The sequence below is a fragment of the Triplophysa dalaica genome, chromosome 9 (assembly GCF_015846415.1).
Source record: "Triplophysa dalaica isolate WHDGS20190420 chromosome 9, ASM1584641v1, whole genome shotgun sequence".
Classification (NCBI taxonomy): domain Eukaryota; kingdom Metazoa; phylum Chordata; class Actinopteri; order Cypriniformes; family Nemacheilidae; genus Triplophysa; species Triplophysa dalaica.
The window spans coordinates 19,681,993-19,698,502 of record NC_079550.1 but is presented as its reverse complement, the minus strand read 5'-3'; the positions used below and the strand labels follow the sequence as shown (position 1 = coordinate 19,698,502).

General features: G+C 37.7%; 1 long non-coding RNA gene across 1 annotated transcript; it reads right to left on the bottom strand.

Annotated features, from left to right (window-relative positions):
- Positions 1 to 3,601: 3,601 nt before the first annotated feature.
- On the bottom strand, positions 3,602 to 5,615 carry LOC130428909 (uncharacterized). The gene is made up of 3 exons (XR_008907513.1): positions 5,329 to 5,615; positions 4,687 to 4,780; positions 3,602 to 4,352 (listed from the first exon to the last, which is right to left on the bottom strand). It is a non-coding gene; the product is annotated as an uncharacterized LOC130428909 (long non-coding RNA).
- Between the last annotated feature and the right edge of the window lie 10,895 nt (positions 5,616 to 16,510).

Below are 16,510 nucleotides of genomic sequence, written 5' to 3'. Positions count from 1 at the left end.
GGTGCTTCCAGGCAGAGGGGAGTGAAAGGCTGCAATAGCTGCCACATAAACTTTCACCGTAGAAGGTGCAAGACCTGCCGAAAACCGCTCTTGCAGAAACTCCAGTACTGAAGCCACTGGGCAGTTAACTGGATCTAAATGTCTGTTATTACACCACAAGGTGAATAACCTCCACTTTAGAGCATAAAGTTTTCTGGTGGATGGAGCTCTAGAATTAAGAATGGTTTCAACAACCTCAGTTGACAGACCTTGATTCAACAAGCCACTCCCTTCAGCGGCCAGGCCCACAACTTCCATAGTTCTGGGCTGGGATGGCATATCGTGCCCCTGGCTTGGTTCAGAAGGTCCTGCCTGAGGGGAATCTCCCATGGCTGGCCTTCTAAGAGCATTAGAAGGTCCGAGAACCAGACTCGTGCAGGCCAATAAGGTGCTATTAACAAGAGTCTGATCCCTTCCTGTCGAACTCTCTCTAGGACCTGCGGGAGCAAAGCGATTGGGGGAAAAGCATACAGACGCCGCCTCGGCCATGTCTGTACCAGGGCGTCCAGTCCCAATGGGGCTGGAAGAAATATTGAAAACCACAGGGGGCAATGAGATGTCTCCTGAGATGCAAAGAGGTCGATTTCGGCCTGACCAAATCTTTCCCAAATCTGTTTCACCACTTCGGGGTGAAGTCTCCATTCTCCTGGCCTCAGTCCTTGTCTCGACAACATGTCTGCTCCCACATTTTGAACTCCAGGAATGTAAGTCGCCCTGATAGATAGAAACTTCTCCTGGGACCATAGGAGAACCTGCTGCGCCAGCTTGCAGAGAGGGCGCGACCTCAGGCCCCCTTGATGATTGATATAAGAGACCACGGCTGTATTGTCTGTTCTGATTAGAACATGATGGTCCCTGAGGACTGGGAGGAAGTACTTCAAACCTCTTATGACAGCTAACATCTCCAGGCAATTTATGTGCCAATGGAGATGCTGCTCTGTCCATAGCCCACTGGCTGAGCAACCTTCTACTATTGCCCCCCAGCCTGTGAGGGATGCGTCCGTCGTCACTGTCATCCTGTGACATTGAGCTCCCAATTTTCGACCTCTTTTTTAGAAACTGTTTCTTTTTCCATATAGCCAGGGAACGAAGGCATCTGCGCGTAACCCTGATTATACGAAACGGGTTGCCCCTCGGGGAAAACCCTTTGTTCTTTAGCCACCATTGTAAAGGTCTCATATGCAGAAGGCCAAAAGGAATCACGTTGGATGCTGCTGCCATTAGACCTAATATTTTCTGAAAATGCTTGACAGTGTATGCCTGACCCATCTTGATTCTGGATATTGTTGTCAGGATGGACTCGACACGTGCAGGAGACAACTGTGCCTGCATCATGACTGAGTTCCACACTACCCCAAGAAAAGTAATGCTCTGCTGAGGAGTTAGATTGCTCTTCTTGGCATTGAGCCTCAGTCCCAAAAGCTTCATATGGTCGAGGACGACATCTCGATGTCGAACCACCATTTCTTGAGACTGAGCTAGCACTAACCAGTCGTCTATGTAGTTTAATATGCGAATCCCCTGAAGTCTCAGTGGAGCAAGGGCAGAATCCATGCATTTCGTGAAAGTGCGAGGGGAAAGAGCAAGGCCGAATGGAAGAACTCCATATTGGTAGGCTCTGCCTCCGGAAGCAAATATGAGAAACTTCCGGTGTTGAGGAAGGATGGATATGTGGAAATATGCATCCTTCAGGTCTATTGTGGTGAACCAGTCGCCTTTTCTGATTCCAGCCACAATAACAGGAATCGTAAGCATCTTGAACTTGTACCTCCTCAGAGATTTGTTGAGATATCTCAGATCCAGAATAGGCCTGAGCCCTCCATCCTTTTTCGGAACTATAAAGTACCGACTGTAAAAACCTGTCTGACTCTCGTGAGGGGAAACATATTCTATGGCCCCCTTCATCAAGAGAGATTGTACTTCCTGTTCTAACACCCGAGCCCGGTCGGAACTCACTTCGGTGCAAAACACCCCTTTGAACTTTGGAGGGCTGACAGCAAACTGAATTCTGTACCCCTTCTCTATGGTGCGGAGAAGCCATGGAGTCAGATTCGGCAACTTTCTCCACTCGTGGAGGAAGTGCACTAAGGGAGTCAGCGTGATGACATCGGCTTCGGGTGCATGCGGATCGATGCCTGGAAGTAATTGACCTGCAGGGGATAGTGGAACTATTAGCATGTTTACAGGGTCTACCATGGGTAGATTCTGTTGAACCCGTACTAGGGAAACTGACGTGCCCCGAAGCGCACTGGGCGGCGGGGTTAACGTAGTGGCCTCCTAAGGCCTATTGGGGGAACCGGACTTGTCCACCCCCCCAGAATGGGTGCTATTTGAAGCGCTGAGGTACCGTCAGGACCTCTTGGCAGTAGCCTTCCGATTGGAGATAACAACTGTCCTCAAATCTGGCTTGATTTGCCTTGAGAACTTCTGGGATTGCGGTCTCGACCCCCAAGCTCTCTGAGGGGGAGTACGAGTAGCAACACTCTGTTTTTCCTGCTGCCTATGTAGAGCACTAGTAGTAGATGGCTGGGGCTGCCTTTGAGCTGCAGGACCCTGAGGGTAAGAACGGCGAGGTAAAACATTTTGGAAAGCTGTTGCTTGACGCTTTGCCTCCTGAAAACGATCGACCACAGTGTCGACCACATTCCCAAAGAGACCTTGGTCAGACAATGGTGCATCAAGCAGCACAGACTTGTCCTTCTCCTTAATACCAGACAAATTTAACCATAAATGCCTCTCTGTAGCTACCAGGGTCCCCATGGAGCGCCCAATAGCTTGGGCTGTCTCCTTGGTTGCTCGGAGAGTAAGATCTGCTGCTGTCTTCAGTTCATTAAGCAGGTCTATATCAATAACCTCGCTCTCTTTTATGTCCCCCAGCAGGTCGGCCTGGTATGCCTGCAAAAGACCCATAGTGTGCAGACATGAGCCAGCCCGACCTGCCGCCATATATGCCTTACCCACCAAATTTGACGTAATCCGGCTTGGCTTGGTGGGCAATGTCGGAGGTTTCAATGATGATGCTGCTTCAGGTGAAAGGTAGGTGGCCAAAGACTCTTCCACCTTGGGCATCATGCCATAGCCTTTCTCTCTAGCTCCTATAACTGAGGAGAAACTAGAGGCAGTGGTGGAAATTCTGGAAGAAAATGGCTTTTTCCATGATTTAGAAACCTCAGTATGTAAATCTGGAAAGAATGGCAACCCCCGACGTTGAGGTTGTACCCGTTTTTTTTAAGTATCTTTCATCTAATTTACTTATAGGTGTAAGTTGTTGTTGATCTTGGGGCCAATCAACACTAAGCTTGGCTACTGCCCGGATAACAACCTCTAATAGCTCCTCATATCCCTGGGAAAGTGCCCAGTGGGCAATTGATGTTAAATAGACATCAAATTGACGTCAAACATCGGCATCAAAGAATTGGTCAAAAATGCAAATCAAATCGATGTCAAAATTTGACATCAAATTGACATCAAGTTTTGACGTTAATTTGATTAGCAATTTCTTTTACATTTTTTAACAAATTGATGTCCTATTCTAGACCAATAAATAATGAAACAACAGTACTTAATGTAAGACATGTTTTATTAAATACAATCAGCTACAATTCCAGAAATTTAAAATGTTCTTAAACCACTAATAAATATAAAATCCTCCTTGAATTACTTTTTAATTAAATATTAACATTTAAATTGATATATAAATATTAAGTGATCTGGAAAAAGCCATCACATGACAAAATTGTACATATTACAGGTTTTGATATCATATGAAAGCTCTCAAGCCCTTTCCATTTGTTAAAAACATTTACATTTACGTGTAGTTATTTAGCAGACGCTTTTATCCAAAGCGACTTACAGTGCACTTATTACAGGGACAATCCCCCTGGAGCAACGGGGAGTAAAGTGTCTTGCTCAAGGACACAGTGGTGGTGGCTACTAGGATAGAACCAGCAACCTTTTGATTTACCAGTTCAGTGGTTTAACCCACTAGACCACCCACTCCATAAAAACAATTTGTAAATTAAATAAAAACAGTTTTGGAAAGGGCTTAATAGCTTTCATATGATACTAAAACCAGTATTTTTTATTTCACCATGTGATGGGTTTTCCCAGATCATATCCCAAATGAACAAAAATAATTTTGATAAACAATTGGCTTAAGGCCTACTTATTCAGAATCTGAACACACATCAATCGCCGATTTCCCCTTTTGTCGTCCCATACCCCCACATCTATCGGGAGCAGACCGGAGATTTTTTAGCTGTATTTTTTTATTTCAGCCTCTGATAATGAAGGTTTGGACTGCTGTAGTGCACCTAAATGAAGATGAAACCACAATTAGCACACCTTTTAAGACATTAAAATATACCTAACATTTTTCAGCAACCATCACTTGTACATAGAAGTTAATGCAAGTTGCTGCTCTTAAATGTTTATTAACACTAAGATGTTCCCAGGTTTAAATAAGTATCTGTTAAATTTAGAAATGTGCACTACTTGCAAATATTTAAGAGTTGTTAAATGTTTTAAATGTGTCAGTTTACTAAGATAAGATTGTAATTTAAGCATTACATGTTTAATTTACTTAAAATGTAGCATATGTTGATAGACACTACATCCTCTAATCATACAAGAAAAGTAATGTAGTACCTATTATAACACGACATAGCCGTGTTTTCCAAAGGCCTTCTTCATTCCTGAGCCATCCATATTCATTGTTGACATCAATTTGTTTGTAAGAATTCTGAAAAAAAAGACAACCATATCAGTATTCAATGATTGTTAAGATTGTTGAACAATACAACTAAGTGACCAGAACAGCTGAGAAGTTTTCCTTTGAGCACAGTAACACAAATTGTCATTGAACCAGCTTTTGGTACCTTTAGTAGTGTGGGCTGGTCCTGCTTGACACAGTGGACCTTCTACCAGGACATTTTAGAACACATCAGTGTGTATCAAATTATGAATTATAATTATGGGTATGTTTCGCTTTGTCGCATAGCATCGGTAAAGAGATTCAAATGAGGGCATTTTTATTTTATCCTAATATTAATTGCAAAACTAACATTACTCACTGACATTTCTAAATCGTTAACTCAACGTTACACGCTTAATGGATCGCACATTAACATTACCTCAGAAATCTTCACGGTACTTCTGGCGGGATATTTCAACTCACCAGATTCTAATATATCGCCAAGTCATATATTTCATCAAAACACAATCTTCTAGGTTTTCAAAGTTACCCAATATATAACGTATTTTTTATTCCATGAGATGTTTATTACTCACCTGATAAAAAGCGACAACCTTCTCCAATGCTTCGACCGCATAGCAAACACTGGCCTCTACGCAAGACGTGATGACGTACGTTTCAACGGTCAACGTAGTAAATCCTCCAAATATTTTTATAAATTTTATATTTTTACGTGTATGTATAAAATAATATGTTATACTACATTTGCATCAAATTTCACACAAAAAATAAATTAATTGTTGTAGTCCATTCACTAACTTCAGCTGCTGAGAAACCCGGAAATGTGAAATAGGCCATGGCGCCGTCTACAGGTGGTATTAAGAAATACATAAGACAGATAATAAATGGGCATTAAAACTACAGAGAATGAATGGGCATTGTAGGCCCAACATTTTTCATAATAAAATTAATGATTAATTAATGATTATTAATAAAAATTAAGGAAAAATAAAAATTTATAAAAAATAATAAAAAAGTTATAAGAGTTTTTTGACTAAAATGAACATGAAGTTGTAATACTGTAAAAATGGTACATACATTATAAGGTATTACAATTTTATGAGTATTTTCAATTACAGCAATGTTTTTCTAATTTTACAGTAATATAATATCACTATAAATAACCAAAATAAGGAAACATAATACTTTATGTGGGGTTACAGCAAAAATGCTGCTTTTGTTTTTAATATTTTAAATTGTAATTACATCTGAATGTATTATTGGCAAATCAGTATATTTTCTTGTAAAATTTAACAATCACTGTTTCCTTTTATTTCAGCATGAGTATTTACATACTTTTAAAAAAAGTGTTTTTTACCACAGAAGTTACAGCAGTCCACTTTCATGTACAAATCCAACAACTGCTTCAAAAGATGTGACAAATAGATGCATTTTGAGGGGCCAGTTAGAAGAAAAATGCTATTTCAACTGGATTTACATTGATGTCAATATGATGTCAATACAACATCAAATGAATGCCTATAATGCAACGTTGATTTGACGTCATTTCAATGTCAAACATATTGGGCTATACTTACATTAACCAATTTCAGTATGGGATAAACCTCATATTTTCACCTCATTAAAAACCTTGAAGAATTTAATGTATGATTTGAATTTGAAATGATGTGGTGCACCATCTTGATCAAATCTTGTCTGAAATTTGACGTCAAATTGACATCGAGGTGCCCGCTGGGTGGAGTTTCATGATCTTCAGTTTCTACTGCTTGCACACTAACACTCTCTCACTCCTCAGAGCTAGAGCAGTGCATAGAGCTTCCAGATGGGGCGGGAGAAGCCACCATGCGGGCTCCCAAACCCTTTCCGGAAGCAATGGGATTTGAGGGATGAGAAAGGACCGAAGTCGTCTCACCCTCCAAAATATCCATCTGCGAACCCCATGACTGCAGACCCCGCACTGCCTCGGCAGAAGCGGGACCTGAACCATGAGGCTTGCGAATACTGCCTGACTCATCAAACAGTGCTAAACGTGAGAGAAGAGATCTTAGCGGTAGCCACAAGCAATGTTCACAGGCAGCTCCCTCAAGAGCTGCCTTAGCATGTTCCATTCCCAAACATTTCACACAAAGCTCATGTGAATCACTATCCGTAATAAAACGGGGGCAGGGAGGAACACATTGCTTAAATGCCTTCTTTGACATACGTTTCATATTGCTAATCTATCTAAGATAGCTTAAGATAAACTAGAAACCTTCACACACACAAACAGATGCTTTGCTGAATGGCAGAAGCTGGTTTGCACTGCTTCCGCTTCCTTTTTATGCCTTCCGATAGTCACGATGGTCATAACGTCATCAGTGACGTCATCATCATGCGACTATAAAGCGAAAGTTAGTTTCACACGCGATTCAGACAAGTCACGCTAATGGCGTTCCCCAAAGAGTCATTCCATGACGCAGTGTTGAGTTCCCTCGAAAGGGAACATAGCCTTTTCAGTTACTAGATCGACCACATTTCAGATACAGAGTGAAGACACAATGATGACTCTGCGCGCAGATTTAAGATCGTTTTTATTTTATAAAATCACGACTTAACATTTGAACAGACACACACACAAAAACATTTTTGTTTTAAATGAAACACATTCATGCATGTCTTCATTGAATCCTAGAGATAAAGGCGCAGAGAAAAACATTCAGTTGAACATTTTCTTATGTGTTCATTTTTCAACAAATTTCATATTTAAAAGTTCTTAGTGACCACAGAACACTTTTTACTTTTCCTGATCTTTAAATATTTAAAGCGCAGATACCAAGTACAGTATGCAGCAGTATACATACCAATTGGATGTTCTCCCCTCTTTTCACCATTTTTTCAGTATCCCTCTGTTAAATTCTTCCACTTCACTGAAATAGAAAATGGAGAACACAAGCACAGCTGGGTTAACAGAAATACTGTTAACGCTTCCAAACCTTGGACATTGTGTAAACAAAAATTACTCTGATGATAATCTGGAGCAGAGATGAAGGCTTGCTCCGCATCCTGCAGAGATATTTTTTTTAGCCCAGCCAGGCCATATACGATGGACCTTCAAAATAAAATGGTAAATTGAAATATACACAGGTCTGTTCATAATCAGTATACAGTAGGCTGTGAAGGCCAGAAAAATCCATAATACATTATATATAAACAAGGATTTCCATTCTTGGATTGTTATGTGTTTTTTTTTAAAGTGAGTCCAATAGGTCAAATACATTTTTTTCTAAATAGACTTAAATTAGTCCAAAGCCTAGTACTTGACCAATTTATTTAATAATCTTTTGTCATACTATTGCCTGCACTGAGATGTGTTCTTGAATAGACGACACAGTACATTACAAAATCTAGCATGTGGTATTTTAACAGTCAATTATTGTGATGTCAAATGTTACAATCAACATTACAGAAACAGTGTCAACATGATGAGACATCATGGGATTAAACAAGTTGACTTTGAGCACGAGACAATTTAAACATTAAGATTAATTTTAATCACTTAAAATGGAAAAAACAATGAGTAATTGACAAGGTTTCATAGGAAGAGTGCTGCAGTTCACTGTGTTGTCTAGGCCAAGAGTTAATAATCATCCCATAGTCACAAAATCAAAATAAGCTTGCCAGTCGTGATACAGTTTCTTTAAAAAGAAACATTAACTTTCCAATAAAATGTTAAATGTTTTTAATGTTGAACTAATACAAATTAATTCCCATTTGACACTGTTATAGTCCTCCATTCTACCCATTTATTTTCATTGTCAAGGGAAAATACAAAGAAGTACAAACTTACAAGGATAGCATAAATGAGCCCTAAAAAAGCAAAAGTGATCACCTTTTTGAACTCTTTTGTAGTTTTTAATAATGATTATTGGAGGCAGATTTTTTTTCCATTTTTGAACTCCTATTTTGCACTACAAACTGTGAAATGAAAACAATATAAATTCATATTAAAGCTATGAAGATTAAGGACTCAGCAGTTTTCATTTGTTTGATTCATATCAACCACATAGAATACCAGGAATATTAGGCTGCTGTCACTAATGTATTGACATTTGTTTTCTTTCTCAACTTTTTACGCTCACTTCAGACAAAAATTACCCTTTTTATGACTTAACTGACCCTCTCCCTCAGTTGAATTCAATCACCCTCCTTTGATTCACAGAAGGAGACGTGGCAACAGAAAGGCTCATGGGAACTAGCCAAAAGCCAATAACCACACCCCCTAGCACAAAAACAGGTCCACAAAGTTCATTACTCATGTGTTAGTATCCCAGGCCCACCAAAGGGCCGCGGCCCACCGGTTGAGAATCACTGCCATAGGCTATAATTGACCTTTGTCATTTTACTGCTCTCATCTTTTATGTTGTATAATTAGGCATTCACAGATACATTATATATATACAAAACACAACATATGGGTCTGTTTGTTAGGTAACATTTGGCTAGATTTCACATCTGTCCACAGATTAGCTCAAACATGGTTATTTTCTTATTTCTAGATTTACGGAAAATCAGTGATAGACAGAGGCGAGTTTACTTTCAGATCAAAACCCCCTAGCGGCGAAATGTCATTGAGTTTTGAAATTGTTTGCTAAAAACCACGTGACTTAGCCAGTTTTAAAAGTGCTTTGAAGCACTGCTCGACACAAAAGATTCGATACAGGTTTCGAAAGTCCCCATCACTACTTGTTTAAGACTCTGGTTGCCTCCAAATAACCCAACTTGCGGTCTTTGCACTTGACCACTTGACTACATTTATGACGTATTTCCTGTTTTGGCTCTAGTGTTCTAGTGGGTGTGAAGATCCCAAGTGAGCGTTATATTTCTAACCCGATGGGACACACTAAGCAAGTGCAAACATGTAACGTTAATTAATGTGGTGAGATAAAAAGCAGTTTTACAAAATATATAACTCTGGAGCTTTCACCAATAAATATGTAACACTACGTTTTACTAAAATATTATATGTAATATAAGCATTATTTGTACTGTATCAAAAAACAAAACAAAAGAAAACACGTTAGCCAAACGAAGCATAAATAAAGAAAAAACCTTAAAAAGTAGTAGCTTAAAATACGCTGGAATGCTTTTTGCAACGTCCGCGAGACCCGAGTCTCACGATTAATATCCAGAACATGATGCATGATGGGACACGCATAGCCTTAATACTGCTCCGAAGCGGTATTCAAGCTAGTGTGGGTTTAGTGTGTGTTAAGCGCACTGCCCTTTGGCATTTCGTAGAAATTGTACAGACTCTGACTCCCTTGTAGTTATTTGCAGATTATACTTGTTTTTCATATGGAACAATTAACTGTGTAATAATGTTTATAAAGCTGTCAATCAAAAAATAATTTCATTAATTTTGTATTCAAAAGCCCATGCTTAGCAGCATATCTGCAACAAAGACCTAAAAGACGAAGCACACATAAAACCAGCCCTCAGTGAGGTGGGACAATGAGATACTGTAAAAAAAACAAATATTTAAAATGTTTTAATATTTCTAATGTGCCACAAATGGTTTAAATTACTTAAAAATGGTAATGACATTAAATATACATTGGATATAGAAAAGAGTCACACCCTTCAAAAAAGAATCTACAATTTTGTTGCTTTGCAGCCTGAAATGAAGATGGCCACACTTTTTGTTTTAATAAACTGTATTTTGTGAGTGCAACTTATAACATCCAGACAGAGATATAAAACCAACATGTTAAAAAAAATAGAATCACCAAAAAATTAGTTGTAAACTCAATAAGGTCTGCTCACCATCTTACTAAATGGCAGACATAGCCATCTGACTTTCACCTGGATGCACAATACATACTGTAAACATAAAGTACAGATTGTACACATTATACAACTGCAGATGCATTTAACCTTTTTTTTATATTTAATATTTTCTCAAAAAGCCTTATTCATGTTCTTGCTCCAGTATCACTCTTATCTTGACAAGTCTGAATGTCCTCTTTGCCTATGCATATACATTATGATATACATGTTTTTTCATAGATTATATCTCCGTTTTAAATTACTGCCTGTTGTAGTTGAAAGAGCAAGGGTTGGATTTAAATTGGATGCTCAATTTCCTTATTAGACCTGAATTCAGACGGAAAGTTCAATAAACAAATGTTTTATTAATAATGATTGACTATATATAAACAGACATCCTACCAAAAAATGCTATAAGATTCATACAAAATGACACTAAGCTTAATGTGCGTGAAATAAAATATTGATGCTAATGTTTACTATGCATAGAAAAGTTTTTTTATTTTTATTTTATTTTATTTTGTATTGTATACTTAAATATATTTTTTTACTTGTCCTATTGAGCACATTTTGATGATGCGTTTTCACCAGATGTTGCCATACGTGTTGAGGTCTTCAATATTGGTGTAATAATCTTCGTAATCTTCAATCTGTAAGGAATTTTTTAAGAGAAAACAGAGACACAGAGGTCAACGCATATCAGACATCATTTGAAGTTTGAGTTTGAACCCACAGTGTGAAGTAATGGTGATCAGATATATACTTACAGAGCAGGATTTTCGCTTACTGAGATGTTAAATCCACAGGAGAGAAATAAAAAGGAAAGTTAATAAATTCAAGCTAAATATGTATTTATCAGCCTATCTAATTATCATACAATCTAATTCAATTTCTGACAGATGGAACAAAAAAATATTACAGTAAACAAGAATTGTCTAAGCACATTCATTAAACTCTTACCTTCACTATATCATATACTTTTATCTATATACTAAACATTACATATTTTATAAAAATGAAATACATTTTGAATGCTCAATACCTCTTTGGTGATGGCATATGAGGTTTAGAGAAAGTCTTTTTGGCTGATTGTGCATACACATCTTCTGACCTGTGAACAGATGGTTTTATCAGAGAAACGCTTGGATACCACAACCAGAAAAGTACAATGTTGTGAGTTTAACTGAACAGACTTTGATTAATAATTCATTTGTATAATAATGCATTTACTATAGATTAGATCAGACAACAGAGGAATACCATGAACCGTATAGTTTCAAAAGATTAACAATGAAGACAAAAATAATTACATAGTGCAAATGTGGTGCAGTTTACGTAAATGTTGGAACAGCTACAGTATTTGCTTTAGTCTAGCAAGACAAAAATCTGATCAATTACTGTTGTTTTCGGTCATAAGGTTAATGAGGCCAAAAAGCAAATGCAAGCGATGTTCTCTAAAGTCTAAATGTAGCCATCGTGATGCACACATAGACACATAAGTTAAAATTCACACATAGCTAAGAACAAAACAGAAGTGATGCTTTCAGTGTCACAAATAAGATATTGTTCAGCCGTAAGCACACTACATGTGCTTATACTATTGCGTACATTCCTGGAGAGTATCAAGGTAACAAGTATCTAGATGTTCATCATTTAACTCATTTTATGTCAAATTTTAGTAAGGGGGAGTGAAAAATAGGGGAAAGGATAAAAAAACTCATTGTATTAAAACTGTTACGTTGAAATAATAGTATTTGGATATTATTAAAAGGATTTTAAAGGGATGAATATCATCCAAAACAACACCAAATAGACACATAGAGTATGGTACAGTAAGTAATATACTCAGTTGGGAGCAGTCATTTACTCGGACATCAATAGACCTGAAATGAAAATCGGTGGTTGCTATTGACATCAGCATTTCCATTTCTGCTGACTTTTGATGCTGTCACATAGAGCTTCTAAAGTGACAAATGTCGCTTGCACAAAAAATGTGTGATGTTGTGGACATGAAGCTGTATTAAGACACACATCTTGAATATCATTCTTAAATACATTAAAAACACCAGATCTAGAAAACTAAAAAGATTTCGAAATTCACATTCACCAGTATCAACATAACACATAAACACTTTTTAAATGTGTACAAAGCCAATGTGTAAGTCTGAAGTGGTCTAATTTGAAAGTATAAAATAAATGATAAAAAATATTATGCATACCTCTGTTCTTGCATATCATCAGGTGGCGGCCTACAAATAATAATATTGACAAGTTAAAAATACTAATAGCAAAAACATAATTTCCCAATTGTTTATTTTTCACATTTCCCTATCTCTGGAGAAGAATAAATACTTATCAAATGTTTACCAAACTGATGTATAGGTATAAAGTGGTCTAGTTTGAAAGTAGAAAATAAATGATACAAAATATTATGCATACCTCTGTTCTTGCATATCATCAGGTGGCGGCCTACAAATAATAATATTGACAATATTTTTTGACAACATTTTTTTTTTCAAAAACTGATAGCAAAAATATAATTTCACAATTATTTATTTTTCCCATATCCCCATCTCTGGAGAAGAATAAACACGATGTAACACACATACCTGTGACGTCTCTTGTATGTACAGACTCCAGCAAGTGTGCACATGAGAAGCAAGATAACTGATGAGGGGACTATGATGTAAAGCCCAGTGGTCTTCCAGTCAAAGGTCATCACTTCAGCCTCACCCTCGGAAAGGGCTAAAAGGATGTAGCATGTCAAACATTGGTCATTATAATGTATGTGAATAGCTTCAAGACAAATACAACACATATACTTGGATTCTGGACAGGAATCGCTGGTTTTGGAGGATCTGTAGAAGAATCTGTAAAAGAGAAAACTACATACATGATGACACACACAGACGACTCACAAGTCAGGCATGTGTTTTTGAATCACTCACGTTGTACATGTAAAGTAACAGATGATTCAATGGGTTTCCCCGAAATATTTGCACTGCATTTCAACATCTTTCCATGGTGTTCTTTTGTACTAACAAAGGTTATGGTGGAAGAGGTGGCTGATTTGAACTCTGAAAGTTTTTTGTTACTGTTTGAGACCTCCATGTTCTTATAGTTCCATGATATGGTTGGAGGATTCTTCAGGCAGGAATGGTCGATGGTACATGTGAACTTCTTTGAAACGCCCTCTATGACATCTGCACGGTCAGGCTCAATGGCTATTTTAGTATGGATACCTGAAATAAAAATGGATAATTATCAGTAAAAACAGAGTTTCTTGTTTGTCAAGCCCTAAGAGCAAAACATATACAGAGGAAAATCCTCCAGACTAAGATTTTTATTATTCATGAATGAAAGAGTTGAATATAAATGAAACTTTTACTTATCTTAAGTTTGACAAAAAATTAAAAGTTCTGTTTTGTCAACATTCTGAAACTGTAACACCCAGATAAAACAAAAGCATACATTTTGCACTTCGTGATTTTGTAGCACTTGCTGTTTTCCCTTCATAATGTGTCACTATACACTCGATATCCGAGTGCTCAGCCTTCACGACACCCGTGCGTGTCAGAGTGATTTTCCATTGTCCATTTCCAATATACGGATGATCTGTTTGATCTGTTTTATCAGATCCTTCTATACCCTTCAGAATGATGTTTGGTTTGCTGTACGGACAGGTGTGGTAGGTTTCACATGTCACTGTTATGGTGTCACCGGTCATTGCGCCTCCACGAACATTGATGGTGGGCTTCTGTGGGCTTGCTACAATAAGCAGAAAAGTTACACTCATAAAACCTAGTTATATGAAATCTAGAATAATAAAACATATAAAAACTTGTGAACACAATAAAGACATTTGAACTATACCGTCCACAAGAATCGTGGATGTGACATCATAAAACTTGTATGTGCGCCATCCAATACTGTCTGGGTCAATCCATGCATATAATTTCTCTCCATGGTGGGACTGATCCAGATGTTTAATGACAAGACTGCAGTCTCTATTTGAAGGTTTACCATATAAAGCAGTTTTTCCTTTGAACTTGTCAATTACATAAGATGGATATTCGTGATCATAAACTAAAGGGTAACCACTAGAGACCCACTGATACCACACAACTCTGTTTGGGTTGGTGGGTGGATACGATGTGTAGGAGAAGGAACATGGTATAACCAGACATGAACCTTTGAGACCATGAATTTCCTTTGGCACCCTCACTTCCCATGCCAAAGTCTCATATAGGAGAAATCCTGGGAGAAAAAGTTAAGAGAATAATTTTGTAGTTAAACCTGACATTTTTATATTTTGGTTTTATAGGTCATGCCAATTCCACAAACCCAATGTTTAATGTAACATAACTTTGTTGCTTCCTGTTTGCATATTACAGTCAGGTCTTAGGAATTCGCCCATTCTCAATTGATTTGTTCAAGTTCGAGTGACTGCAGTAAACATAAATACGGCTTCACGGCTACAAACATGCGCGCACACACACACACACACCTACACACGCACACACACACGCACACACACACACACACACACACACACACACACACACACACACATACATGGATGCACACACTTCCTTAAATTGTAATGGAGATAATAAGCAGAATCTATTTTAAAATAAATGTTTACTTAGTAGCCAAAACTGTCAAAATGTATCTTTTCAAACTCAATTTATTTGTCATTTTATCTATAAGTAGCCAACATATTGCATGAATACATACATGTAAACATTTTCAATGAAAAAAAACATGTATAAATCAAAACGGAAACTGTACCTTGGAAAATAAGATGAAGTAACAGCTTTACTTTCATTCCTGGATTACAATGTTTGCTCATATGTGGAAACGGGACTTAAATCCTACAAATACACCAAATGTTATGTGCAGAACCGCAGTTCATAATGTCCTGACTTAAACCAGTTCATCAGTTTTTTATAAGTCTTCCCCATTTCACTGGGCACTGCCCCTTGAGTTATAGAAACTTAAAAGTGAAAATGGCAGTCGAACAGATAAAAAAGTTGTATTAATATATTTCCTTCAAACAAAACAATAAAAGAGGAAAACAACGATCAAAGATTCAATTTATAATAATTGAATATTAAAAGTAATAATATATTAAATATTATTTCACCCTTTCCTTTTCCGCAGCCTGGATAAAACAACAGGATTGGATGAGAACAGGAGATAACAAATAAACAAAACTGTGAATTGACTAATGCTTTATCTCTAAAGAGAGAATATATGTTTTTTAAATTCAATGTTGCTCTAATGTCTACATACTATGCTCCAAGTTAGAAATATATATTTCCTGTTTCTTTTGCGGTTTCTCACTCACAACACCAAGGTTTGTCATAATACATTATAGGCTACAAGTATACGAGCGTGGGCCGTTATTTGCTTAGAAAAGTGAAGGGGGAAAGAGATGACAAAAACAATACTTCAATTAATTGTTTCTATTATAACTTGTTGGGAATATTGATCATATATAATTGACGGTCCATTGCCTGCTCCGCTTATCTACTCCAGCTCTCACAGTATGTGGTTCCCACACTATCATTTTGGGAAGGTCACTTGGCTGTTATGGTGCATTACAGTTATAATCAGTTTATTCCTATGACTAAAATCTCACTTGTTTATTGGTTTACCCTTTCTTGACATTGGACACTGGATGCAAAGCAAGCGCTGGGAGTGCATATGATGCACGCATGTTTATAATGGACGTTTGTTCTGAAGTCGAGGCTCTCTGTCTTTTGCAAATTTAATGTACGAGTGTGAGCAATGGGAGACGGTTTGCAAGTGGCGCATCCTGCGTTTTACACACGTTTTAGATGTTAATGGCCCCTAAACAATACGTACCTTCTTCCGCGAGCATCATTATTTCCACCAAAATGTGGTGGGTAATACCACGTGTCCCACCCACAAAATACGCCGATGATA